Consider the following 13,051-nt stretch of genomic DNA (forward strand, 5'->3'; position numbering starts at 1 on the left):
AGGCCTGCCCGACCGGGCTGCGGCTTCCTATGGGGTCGTGGAGGTGTGGTGAAGGTGAGTGTGAAGAGAAACGAGCTCGGGAGGGTGTTATATATAGGCAAGGCCGAGCCGGGGATTGAGAGCTTGCCGGAGCTCTCTAGAGTGTCGTCCGGCGACAAATGGCGTCAGTGAGAGAGGGGGAAGACGCCAGAGATCACGCGGAGGCTGTAGACAAGCGGCGACGAGCACAGGAGCGTGGTACGCGACGAGCACAGGGGCACGCGCGCACTGTTGCCTTGGCCGCGTCATGCTCGTGCTTGCTGCAGCGAGCTTTGGCATCGGCGAGCGCCAGGGGGGAATTATGGAGGTGCAAACAAATATGGGGGCGCGGTTTGGCAAGGTGCGGCGGTCGGGGCAGCGAGCACACGCGCAACAGAGGCGCTGGCGCAACGCAGAGCACATCAACCGCATGCCAACCCCCTTGGACTCTCGTGGTCACCGCGCGAACTTTGGCATCAGGCTGAGCTAAGCGTAAACACCATGTCTGGCAGCTAGTCCTTAGTGGTTTTGGTTGTTTTGCACGATTGGCTGGGTCACAGGTGAACTGTGGGAGTGGCTTTCTTCCTGGCAAGTTTCTGGACAGAAACTTGTGAGCTTCACTGAGAAAAATTTAGTGAGAATTAAAGGCTGTGCTTTGGGGTTTAGTAATTTCTTAGAAGGGTAATCAAGCTCAGAAAAGATCATCCCCAAAAGATCAAGCAAAAATATACTTGTCGTGCAAAGTGACCATTCTGTCTAGAATAGAAATGATTTTCTGTAGCAAAAATATTACAAAAAGTTATGCAATATTTTTGCTCAGGAAGGTGTCCTATGGTTCAAAGAATATTTAGGAATTTTCTCAGATTTTTGTGGGCAAAGAAAATGGGGGTTGCTTTGGAGCATACTTCTCTGAAGTGATTTTCAGGGAAGAAAATGAATATTTTTCTTTTATGAAAATATTCTTTAGGCTTTTATTGGAGGTTTTCAGAGAAGGAAAAGTGAAGTAGAGGTGGATAGGTCACTTGGGTGAAAATCAAGGGTAGGCCCAAGTGTTCAGGTCCATTTGAATTGATTCAATACTCCAAATCCAAAGCAAATGCAAATGAAAGTCCGGAAAAAGAGAGGGCAAATCCAGGCTGTCACAAACCTCCCCCACTTAAGATTTATCTCGTCCTCGAGATTCGGTTGCTTGGGAAAACAATTCTGGGTAGGTTGTCTTTAAAAATTCCTCTCTTTCCCAGGTTGCTTCTTCTTCGGTGTGATGCTCCCACTGGACCTTGTAAAATTTGATCGCTTTGCTGCGTGTGACCCTTTCTGCCTCATCCAAGATTCTGAATGGTCTCTCCTCATAAGTTAAATCTTTGGCAAGCTCAATTTCTGAAATATCAGTCCTCTTCTCGGGTGGTGAAATACACCTTCTCAGCTGTGATACGTGGAACACGTTGTGTACTTTCAATAATTCTGGTGGCAATTTCAACTGATAGGCAACTGTGCCAACTCGTGTCATGACCGGGAACGGACCAATATACCTTGGTGCCAATTTACCTCAGATCTGAAATCTCTTGACTCCCTGCATGGGTGTGACTCGGAGATACACATGTTCACCGGGTTCAAAACTGACTTGCCGATGTTTGGCATCATAATAACTCTTTTGTCGTGACTTAGCTAGTTGTAGTCTATCTCGAATTTCCTTGCCTTGTTTCTCTGCCTCCAATATCAGATTAGTACCGAAGATATGACTGTCTCCGGTTTGAGACCAATTTAATGGAGAGCGGCACTTGCGGTCGTATAAAGCTTCAAAGGGTGACATTTTCAGACTGGTTTGAAAACTGTTGTTGTATGAGAACTCCGCATATGGCAGACAATCTTCCCATTTGGGTCCATGGGCTAAAGCACATGCTCGAAGCATATCTTCAAGGATTTGATTTACCCGCTCAGTCTGACCGTCTGTTTGTGGATGATAGGCAGTGCTATATTTGAGAGCGGTCCCAAAGCTTGATGGAGTCGGGACCAGAATGCGGATGTAAACAATGAACCTCGGTCCGAAGTGATTGATTTTGGCACTCCATGCAAACTGACAATCCGGGATACATATAATTGTGCAAGCTGATCAGTGCGAAAGGTGGTGCGGATGGGAATAAAGTGAGCCATTTTAGTCAGCATGTCCACTATGACCCATATAGCATCGTTGCCTCGGTGAGTCCTGGGTAGACCAATGATAAAGTCCATGCAGACATCGTCCCATTTCCAATGCGAGACGGGTAGAGGTTGGAGAAGTCCGGCGGGTTTTTGGTGTTCCGCCTTTACCTTGTTGCAGATGTCACAACAAGCGACAAAATATGCGATGTCCCTTTTCATTCCATCCCACCAAAATAACTATCGAAGGTCTTCGTACATTTTAGTGCCGCCTGGGTGTATTGAATATGAGGATTCGTGTGCTTCTGCCAAAATTTACGTCCTCAAATCTGCTTGCTCAAGTACGCATATCCTTCCTTGAAACCTGAGTGTACCCATTGCGTCCCTTGAGAAATCCTGAGTTTTGCCTTCGTGCAGATTTTTGATATATATATACTTGCAGAATTTTGTCTTCAGCATGTGCTATACGAATCTCCTCTTCTAGAGTAGGAGTTACTTCCAAAATATTCGCAAGGCCAGCATTTATAATTACCAAGTTGAGCTGAGCGATCTCTTGCTGGAGTTCTGGAGGCAAAGACTCCATCACGGCATTTAAGTTGGCAGGCTTGCGACTAAGGGCATCAGCAACTATGTTGGCTTTTCCCGGATGGTAATTTATTTCCAGATCATAGTCTTTGACCAACTCGAGCCATCTTCGTCATCGAAGGTTTAAGTCTGGCTGGGTGAATATATATTTGAGACTCTTGTGGTCGGTAAATATTTGACATCTCTTTCCAATGAGGTAATGTCTCCAAATCTTTAGAAAGTGCACAACATCGGCTAGTTCCAAATCATCTGTAGGATAGTTTCCTTCATGAGGTCGTAGCTGGCGGGATGCGTAAGCTACCACCTTGCCGTCTTGCATAAGTACACACCCAATGCCCTATCTGGATGCGTCGCAATACACATCAAAGTTGCGGTAAATGTCTGGGGGAGTCAGTACTGGTGCTGATGTCAATCTGGTTTTTAGCTCGTTAAAGCTTTGCTCGCAATCCTCAGTCCATTCAAACTTCTTGTCTTTCTGTAGGAGTTCTGTCATTGGCTTGGCAATTTTGGAGAATCCTTCGATGAACTGGCGATAGTATCCGGCTAATCCAAGAAAACTCCGGATTTGGGATACAGTCGTGGGTGCTTCCCAATCAAGCACATCTTTCACTTTGCTAGGATCCACTATTATACCTTCTGTGGAAAGAATATGCCCCAGAAATCCGACTTGTTTGAGCCAAAACTCACAATTGCTAAATTTTGCATAAAGCTGATGGTCGCAGAGTCTCTGTAAGACTGCTCGAAGGTGTTCCGCGTGTTCTTCGTTACTCTTAGAGTATATGAGAATATCATCGATGAAAACCACCACAAACTTATCCAAGAATTCCATGAACACCTTATTCATCATATGCATGAAAAAGGCGGGGGCATTTGTGAGACCAAAGGACATCACCGTATATTCATAGAGACTGTAACGGGTAGTGAACGCGGTCTTAGGAATATCTTCCTTCTTGACTTTTAGTTGATGATATCCGGTCCTTAAATCAACCTTGGAAAATACTTTTGCACCACTGAGCTGATCGAACAAGTCATCAATCCTTGGTAGCGGGTATTTGTTCTTGATTGTGACATTGTTCAACTGACGATAGTCAATGCACATTCTGAGACCACTGTCTTTCTTGTCTACAAATGTTGCAGGTTATCCCCATGGTGATGAACTTGGGCGGATATATCCTTTCTGCAGCATCTCATCAAGTTGTTTCTTTAACTCCACTAATTCTGACGAAGGCATCCGATAATACTTCTTGTATAGCGGTGCAGTTCCGGGCACAAGATCAATTGCAAACTCAAGCTCTCGGTTTGGAGGCATTCTGGGTAATTCCTCAAGGAATACATCGGGAAATTCACTGACCACGGGAAGCGAATCCAATTCTTCAGCTACTGCAGTGAAGACCATTTCTTTCTTGGGTATACTTCTGCGGGCATAGAATTTTGGAGTCTGCCCTTCCTGATTGGTCAAGGTGACTTCTCGGGTCGCACATTTTATGCATACTTGATATTGAGTCAACCAGTTCATTCCCAAAATGACATCCAACTTTGCAGACTCAATGACTATCAAAGCGGTTGGAAATCAGACCCCCTTAATATCAATTTCCAAATTCCGACAGACCAAATTGCTTTTGAGCACAGATCCCGGGGACTGAACCAGCATACTTTTTCCGAAAAGCGAGCAAGGAAATTTGTTTTGGGCAACGAAACTTCGAGAAACAAAAGAGTGGGAAGCCCCAGAGTCGAATAAAATTATTGCGGGTACGCTATTAACAGAAAACATACCAATGACGACTTCGGGGTTTTCCTGAGCCTCGTCTGTGGAGAGGTGATGAACTTGCCCTTGGACGATCTGCAGGGTATGATATGGCCCCATGTGATTGACTTTCGGCCCGAATGGGGCATTTGACTTCTTGGGACACTGCCTGGCATAATGTCCGGTCTGTCCACAACTAAAGCAGGCGTTGTTGCGCTGGCGCTCCTCGTGTACTGGACTGGTCACGACATTCTTGACTTGAGTAGTGGTCTTGTTCACATTCTGCTGCCAATTGGGTTTGTACTCCACTTGAGTCTGTTGCCAGGTACGGGCCTTCTATATGGGTTGTCCGTCCTTCTTCGGCTCAAATTCACGCCTGTGGTCATTGTTTGCGGGTCAGTTGTCTGGCACAGGCTTGTATTCTGTTTCTGCGATGAGGGCCTTATTTACCAGGGACTGAAAATCTGGAAAGTCGAGCATGCAGAGAGCACTCCTGAGGTGTTGATTTAATCCTCCAAGGAACTTGTCGACCTTCCTTTCTTCCGTGGCCACATCATAAAGGGAATAACGGGCCAGATGGTTGAACTTGTGCAAATATTCACTTACTGACAAACTTCCTTGAGTGAGACCAAGAAATTCGCGTTGCTTGACCTTCATGATACCAGCTGGAATATAATACTTGAGAAATTGGTCCTTCAAATTAGTCCACATAATTTCTTCTCCCACGGGCCACAGAGCTTTAGCATTATCCCACCATATAGCAGCGGCTCCTTCAAGATAGTGGGTAGCGAGCAGAACCTTGTCAACTTCTTCAGTGCGAGCAATTTCAAGTTTCTTCTCAATGGTTCATAACCAATCGTCTGCTTCCAAAGGGTCAACCACTTGACTGAAACTGGGAGGCTTAGTCCTTTGAAAATCTGACAGCTTGGAGTGATGGCCATTTTGATTCCCATTCTGCCCAACCATAGCTTGCACACTTTTTAACAGCTCAATCAGATCAGTGTTCCTTCTTTCCTCAAACATGCGCATAAGTTGTTCAGTGGAGGGTGGATTTGGCGGTGGAGGCGGTGGCTGCAGATACGTCTCGGGGAAGTGTCCTGCCTGCCTTGCTGAACGACGAACAGGAACATCCTCACCAGCCTGCGTGCTGCTACCTCCCCGCGTCATCCTACTGTTTATTTTTCCCAATAAGAGAAACCGCGATGAGAAACATCCAAACGTGGGAAGAAAAGACAGTGACAAACCCGAAAGAGCGAAACGAATAAACCAAGAAACACGGTGATCGAATAAAAAGTTCCAACATAATTATACATAGACTCATACATGAAAGATAACATCATGACTAGTGCGACTACTAGCATACATGCAACGATACACCATGGCTCATACAACTACATCCGTACATCACATGACCACTGCGGATACTCAGACGCTCTAGGAGTCTACCGATGCTGCCGGATCCTCTCCTGAGTCAGACCCAGATCCTGAACTGACAACGCCAACAGAGACCTCCGGGTTAAAGGTAACACGATGACGCTGCCTCGAGGGCTCTCCCTCAGGGGTAGGCGCGGGATGAGAAGGGATCATGGGAGCTGCGGGGGTAGCAAGAAGAGATGCCCACTCAGCAGGAGCACTGTGTGGGTTCACTGTCGAGGTGCCCGAGCTACTCGGGGGAGTAACCGGAGAAATAGGCGATCGAGAATTGGGCACAATATAAGGAGTAAATCCCATAGAGGGTGGAGTAGGGTAGGATCTAGCGGTGGCTAAAGCAGAACGAGCACGATTCAGCTCTCGAGCCAACTCGTGAATCAGAAGATAACTAGCAGTGATATATCGAGAAAGGTGGCTAGTGTCACTATCAGACGCCGGATCAACGGAATGAAAGCGAACACGACCATCATCGTGCAAAGATGGGTAGAAACGAAAACCTGGATGGTTCTGCATCTGAGCCTCTGTATAGCGTAACTCAACAAGAATCTCGAATGCAGCATATTTGACGGCCTGAGCGGCGGTGGATGCATAACCGCTCCGAGAGGTACGAGTGTAAGAGCCTGTTGAAGAACTGGTGCGCAGGGTAACCACGGCGTGATACTCATACACGGAGTCGGCTGGACGCTCTCGGTACACCCAATATGCTGGGTCGTCACTGTGAGGGTACAGTCGACGCCACATGATAACCCACAAGTATAGGGGATCGCAACAGTTTTCGAGGGTAGAGTATTCAACCCAAATTTATTGATTCGACACAAGGGGAGCCAAAGAATATTCTTGAGTATTTGCAGTTGAGTTGTCAATTCAACCACACCTGGATAACTTAGTATCTGCAGCAAAGTATTTAGTAGCAAAGTAGTATGGAAGTAACGGTAACGGTAGCAAAAGTAATATTTTTGGGTTTTGTAGTGATTGTAACAGTAGCAACGGAAAAGTAAATAAGCGGAGAACAATATGTGAAAAGCTCGTAGGCATTGGATCGGTGATGGAGAATTATGTTGGATGCGGTTCATCATGTAACAGTCATAACATAGGGTGACACAGAACTAGCTCCAATTCATCAATGTAATGTAGGCATGTATCCGAATATAGTCATACGTGCTTATGGAAAAGAACTTGCATGACATCTTTTGTCCTACCCTCCCGTGGCAGCGGGTTCCTAATGGAAACTAAGGGATATTAAGGCCTCCTTTTAATAGAGTACCGGACCAAAGCATTAACACATAGTGAATACATGAACTCCTCAAACTACGGTCATCACCGGGAGTGGTCCCGATTATTGTCACTTCGGGGTTGCCGGATCATAACACATAGTAGGTGACTATAGACTTGCAAGATAGGATCAAGAACTCACATATATTCATGAAAACCTAATAGGTTCAGATCTGAAATCATGGCACTCGGGCCCTAGTGACAAGCATTAAGCATAGCAAAGTCGTAGCAACATCAATCTCAGAACATAGTGGATACTAGGGATCAAACCCTAACAAAACTAACTCGATTACATGATAAATCTCATCCAACCCATCACCGTCCAGCAAGCCTACGATGGAATTACTCACGCACGGCGGTGAGCATCATGAAATTGGTGATGGAGGATGGTTGATGATGACGACGACGACGGATTCCCCTCTCCGGAGCCCCGAACGGACTCCAGATCAGCCCTCCCAAGAGGTTTTAGGGCTTGGCTGCGGCTCCGTATCGTAAAACGCGATGAATCCTTCTCTCTGATTTTTTTCTCCCCGAACACGAATATATGGAGTTGGAGTTGAGGTCGGTGGAGCAACAGGGGGCCCGCGAGGCAGGGGGCGCGCCCCCACCCTCGTGGACAGGTGGAGGCCCCCCTGACGTGGATTCTTCTTCCAGTATTTTTAATATTTTCCAAAAATAAGTTCCGTGGAGTTTCAGGTCATTCCGAGAACTTTTGTTTCTGCACATAAATAACACCATGGCAATTCTGCTGAAAACAGCGTCAGTCCGGGTTAGTTCCATTCAAATCATGCAAGTTAGAGTCCAAAACAAGGGCAAAAGTGTTTGGAAAAGTAGATACGACGGAGAAGTATCACCACACGCTACGAAGAAGATGCGGTGAGGTGTACGTCATCAGCTGCAGCTGACACGGATATGGCACCGGAGCCATCTACACTAACAACCATTAGTGGGATAGAGATAAAAATATAACAAGTGCATGCAATGCAACAATCAGCTATAAACACTACCGGCACTCAACTTTTACTCTAACTAGCGTCCAGCTACCACGTCGGTAGTCTAGCATGTCCTACAGTCAGCGCGGCTCTGATACCAAGCGTTGTGGCACCCCGGCTCAGAGCGACCGGTTTACCTTGCATTGCCAACCCAGAGATCATGTCTTCTGGCAACACACAACATCCTGGTACAGAAAACACCGCTTTATTGAAACTAGCGGAAACATAGAGTGACATTACATCAAGTTGCGAGGCCAAGCGGCACACTCGGTGCGGCTCAACAATATGTACATTCTTTAGAGAACATAAAGGGGCCTCAAGCACGACATCTACATGGCAGCGGAACAACGACGTAGCGGGACTCCATAGCACAGGGACACCGATATGGACACGGTCTAGACACGGCAGCACTCCAATCCAGTTAGGCTTTCCTGAAATCTGGCATAACACGCCAGGTCAGTACATTGAATGTACTTGCAAGCTCACAGCAAACAGGACCATAATGACAAACAATATCATGACATTTAATCAAGTTAAATGCAAACAACACCATGCTACTCATGCAGTGAAACCAAACTTGTGCATCGAGTCACTCGGACTCCCTTACCAACAGGTTGCCTCGCAACCGAACAGTGCTCACGACGAAGCACGAACGGAACCACACTTGGTTCAACTGGTTACCTCGTAACCAACAGTGACCACTCGCGGATCACAAATGATACCGCAACAGCGAGTCTCACTGACATCATCATAATGCAAACAGTGCAATGCAAATTACTTAGTGTGCAAGATTTATTATTAAAAGTTGATCCATGGTGTGACTTACTTACGAACTAGGCCCTTATCCGCGGGCGCGGCAATCGATAGATTAATACACTCTGCAGAGGTATCGCTCTTTACCCACACCACGGAATCCATGGCCTCGCACTCCCATTCGGGTGGACCAACGGCATTCTGACAGAACTCTCCCATTGCCATGACACTTTTACGACCACTCCGACCAACTCCCCACTGGGTTTAGTCCTGGGTGACCCAGCCTACCAAAGGCAAAACTACCACCGTCATGGCAAATAAACAGTCCCAAACGGGGACATGGTACCATAACAACAACAGGTCCACAAGGTTATGTCTGCTTACCGGGCCAGGGTAACGCATGCCCATAACCTTCCCTCGTTGGAGGCACTGACAAAAGGCATGACAACGGACGACTAACGGCCTCCCCATAAAGGCAAATGTGGTTGCACTTGTCGGCCCGATTCAGTGGCACCATGACCGGACCAACTTTATGTTCAAGTTCAATTATCTTCAGGTTTAACTTGAAACAAAATTCTCGAGTCAATATATGCCATGCTTATGCAACCATATATGATATATCATGCATCACATCTCACAACAGATCAACTTCATTCAAAGTTCTACTTGCACCAACTTAGCTTTCAACATTTCTGGTCCTTTCTTACTTGTTATTTATACGCATCACTTTAGTTGGCATTAATCAAATAAAATTTACCTTAGCATATATATAGGAAAAATAAGACCGATAATCATATCACCATAGTCATGACAAATTTACTTAGATCAACTACTCAAGTTATATCTCACTAGCTCAAGCATTCACTTCTGTTAACTAAGCATTATTTAGTTTAATACTGTATGCAATGAATAACATAATAATTCAAGTAGAAAATCATGAATACTGCTAAGCTTATCTGGGATAGGCTGTCCAAAGTGAATGAAGGAGTCTCAACTCAGCGTGACTCTCGAGTTGATGTTCTTCGCAATCTCTTCAACCGCTTCAAAAGACTTGACAATGAAAATGTTCAACAAAACTTCGATCGCCTCACTAACATCTCAAATGAGCTTCAAGCGCTTGGTGCCACTGACATCACCGACCATGAGGTGGTGAAGGAATTGTTGAGATCGCTTGATTCCTCATTTGATACTCTGGCATTGATGATACAAGAACGTGCTGATTACAAGTCACTTGATCCCGCTGATATCCTCGAAAGGCTAAATACTCATGAGTTCCAGCTTGCTGAAAAGAGAGACCTCTATGGTTCGAGCTATGGCAGATCACGTGCACTGAAGGCCAAGGCAGTTTCTGAGTCTGAAGATGAAGACTCTGGCAGCAGCCTTGGTGATCCTGAAGAACCGAGCCAGGAACTAGCACTGCTCGTGAAGAAATTTCAAAAGTTCTCAAGATGTGGTCGCTTTGGAAGATCCTCAAGGAGCAATGATTCCTCATCCAGTGACTACAAGAAGAGGCTTTGTCACAAATGCAAGAAACCTGGACACTACATTCAAGATTGTCCTCAGTGGGAAAAGGAATCAAAGAAGAAGAACTACAATGATTACAGTTCTGATGATGCGAAGAAAAAGAAGAAATCCTCAAAATCTTCATCATCAAAATCCTCAAAGTCTTCATCTCACAAGAAGAGCAGCTCCAAGAAGGCTCGGGCATTCATTGGCAAGGAAATGGACTCTGAAGCTGAATCTGAGGAACATGAGGAAGAGGAGGCATCTGAGGAGTCCGAGTCTGGAGTAGCGAGTCTAGCTCTCGCTACTGCATTCGTCAGCAAGTCTATCTTCAACTTTGAAGAAAATGGCTTCACCAACAAGGCTGATGAAGGCAATGATGACTACGCTCCCACCTACTGCTTCATGGCAAAGGGTTCCAAGGTACTCAAATATACCTCCTCTGAATCTAGTGAGAAAGAATCTGATGAAAACCACAAGCCCAGCTACTCTAAACTTGCTAAGATTGCTGTGAAACAACAAAGGGCTTTTGAAAAGGTTCAAAACATGCTAGACAAAAGTGATGATATGTTGGGTGAAGAAATGGATCGCACTAAAACCTTGACTGAAAATCTTCAAAGACTTCAGACTAGGTTTGACAACCTTCAAGGTCATCATAACACTCTCTTATCTGATCATGAGAAGCTTTCTTATGAATTTCTTCAAAGAAAGCAAGTTCTTGAGAAGCTAAGAGTGAGTTATGAAGATCTTCAGAAGGAGCGCGATTCATTACTTGCTCAACAAATCAGCGCTGCTCAGGAAGAATTTGTTCCTCCATGTTTGAAATGCATTGAACGTGAATCTGCTAATTCTTCACCTGAATGTTCAAATGCTTCTAATGCTACAAATTCTTCAACTGTCTCTGCTATCACTAATTCCTCAACTGAGGGCATTGCTAGTATCACTGACGATGGAGGGCTGAAGGATTTGTACATGACAGGCATGTACAAAAGCCTCAAAGGGCATCAGACTCTTTGTGATGTGCTTAAAAAGCAGATCCTCAACAGGAACCCTAGGAAAGAGGGTATTGCCTTTGAGAGGAAACTCAATGTTGATGGTACATATTGGAAGCCTGGGCAGTACCCCAAAACCTCATGGGTTGCTGCAAAGGGACCTCCAGTTGATCCATCTAATTTATCTGGCTTTACATGTGAATCTTCTCATTCTTCTAATGAGTCATTTGACTCCAACTATAAACTGTTTAAAAATCAGAATGGTGAAGTATTTGCTAGATATGTTGGCACTAACTGCAGGAACGGTTCTCCTATGAAGAAAATCTGGGTTCCCAAAAGGTGCCTTGAAAGTCTTCAGGTGAATGTCCTCATGACACCACCTGTGAAGAATAGGAACCCCAGATCAAATTCTTCATATGGATCCAAGTCCTCATACGGATCGAATTCCTCACGTGGATCATATTCCTCAAAAGGATCAAAGTCCTCATATGAACATCATCGTGCTAACAACTCTGTTTCGCAGGGAAGAGCTAAGGGCTATGAATATGAGCATTATTCTTCTAATCATTATGTTCATAAGTCCACGAAGAATTTCTCTGCTTATTCATATGCTTACCCTAACTCCTCTTATGTGAAACGAAATGGATTGGCTTCTATGCCACCTTTCTCGTATGGAGCTCGCAGAGTGATGAACTCTTTGCCACCCCTTCAGATGTGGGTGGTGAAGAAAAGGAACTAATCTTTTATGCAGGGTCAGATCTCCAGACGTACTTTAACGTCTGAAGAATTTGCTGGAGACCTGAAAAGTGCCTGAAAGGACGCAGGCTAATCATGAAGAAATGAACTTCCATTTCTCACGTCCTCATACTGTTTTAACTGTTGCATTGCTTGATGAAATTGGTCTGATGAACTGTGATGTCATATTCTTCACTAATGAAGTATATGAAGTTCATAAGCTGCACTAATTCATCTGCAGGATGATCAACCCAAAGCCACTGAGTGGGTCCTCGATAGTGGATGTACAAATCACATGACTGGTGACAAGAATCTATTGATGGATGCTCCCTTATCACCATCGCATCTGAAGCATATCATCTTCGCTGACAAAGGCAAAAGTCAGGTATTGGGTCTAGGCAAGGTTGCGATCACAAAGGATCGAAACATGGACAACGTCATGCTTGTCGAGTCCTTAGGATACAACCTCATGTCTGTCTCAATGCTTTGTGATCTTGATATGGTTGTTGTCTTTGGCAAGTATCGTTGTGTTGTGGTTATGGAAGCTGACAATTCCAAAGTCTTCGAAGGCTTTAGGAGAGGAGACTTGTATATTGTTGATTTCTCTACAGGACCGCAACCAGCCGTGTGCCTACTTGCAAAAGCTTCAGAAGGCTGGCTATGGCATCGACGACTTGGTCATGCAGGCATGAGGAATTTGCACACGCTTGGGAAGAAGAAGCATGTCATTGGCATTGAGAATGTCAAATTCCTCAAGGATCACTTGTGTGGAGCTTGTGAAGCTGGAAAGATGACCAAGGCTAGGCATCCAGCGAAGACTATCATGACCACTACTCGACCATTTGAATTGCTTCATATGGATCTCTTCGGTCCTAACCATTACTCAGCAG

Source organism: Aegilops tauschii, chromosome 6, assembly GCF_002575655.3.
Source record: "Aegilops tauschii subsp. strangulata cultivar AL8/78 chromosome 6, Aet v6.0, whole genome shotgun sequence".
NCBI lineage: Eukaryota > Viridiplantae > Streptophyta > Magnoliopsida > Poales > Poaceae > Aegilops > Aegilops tauschii.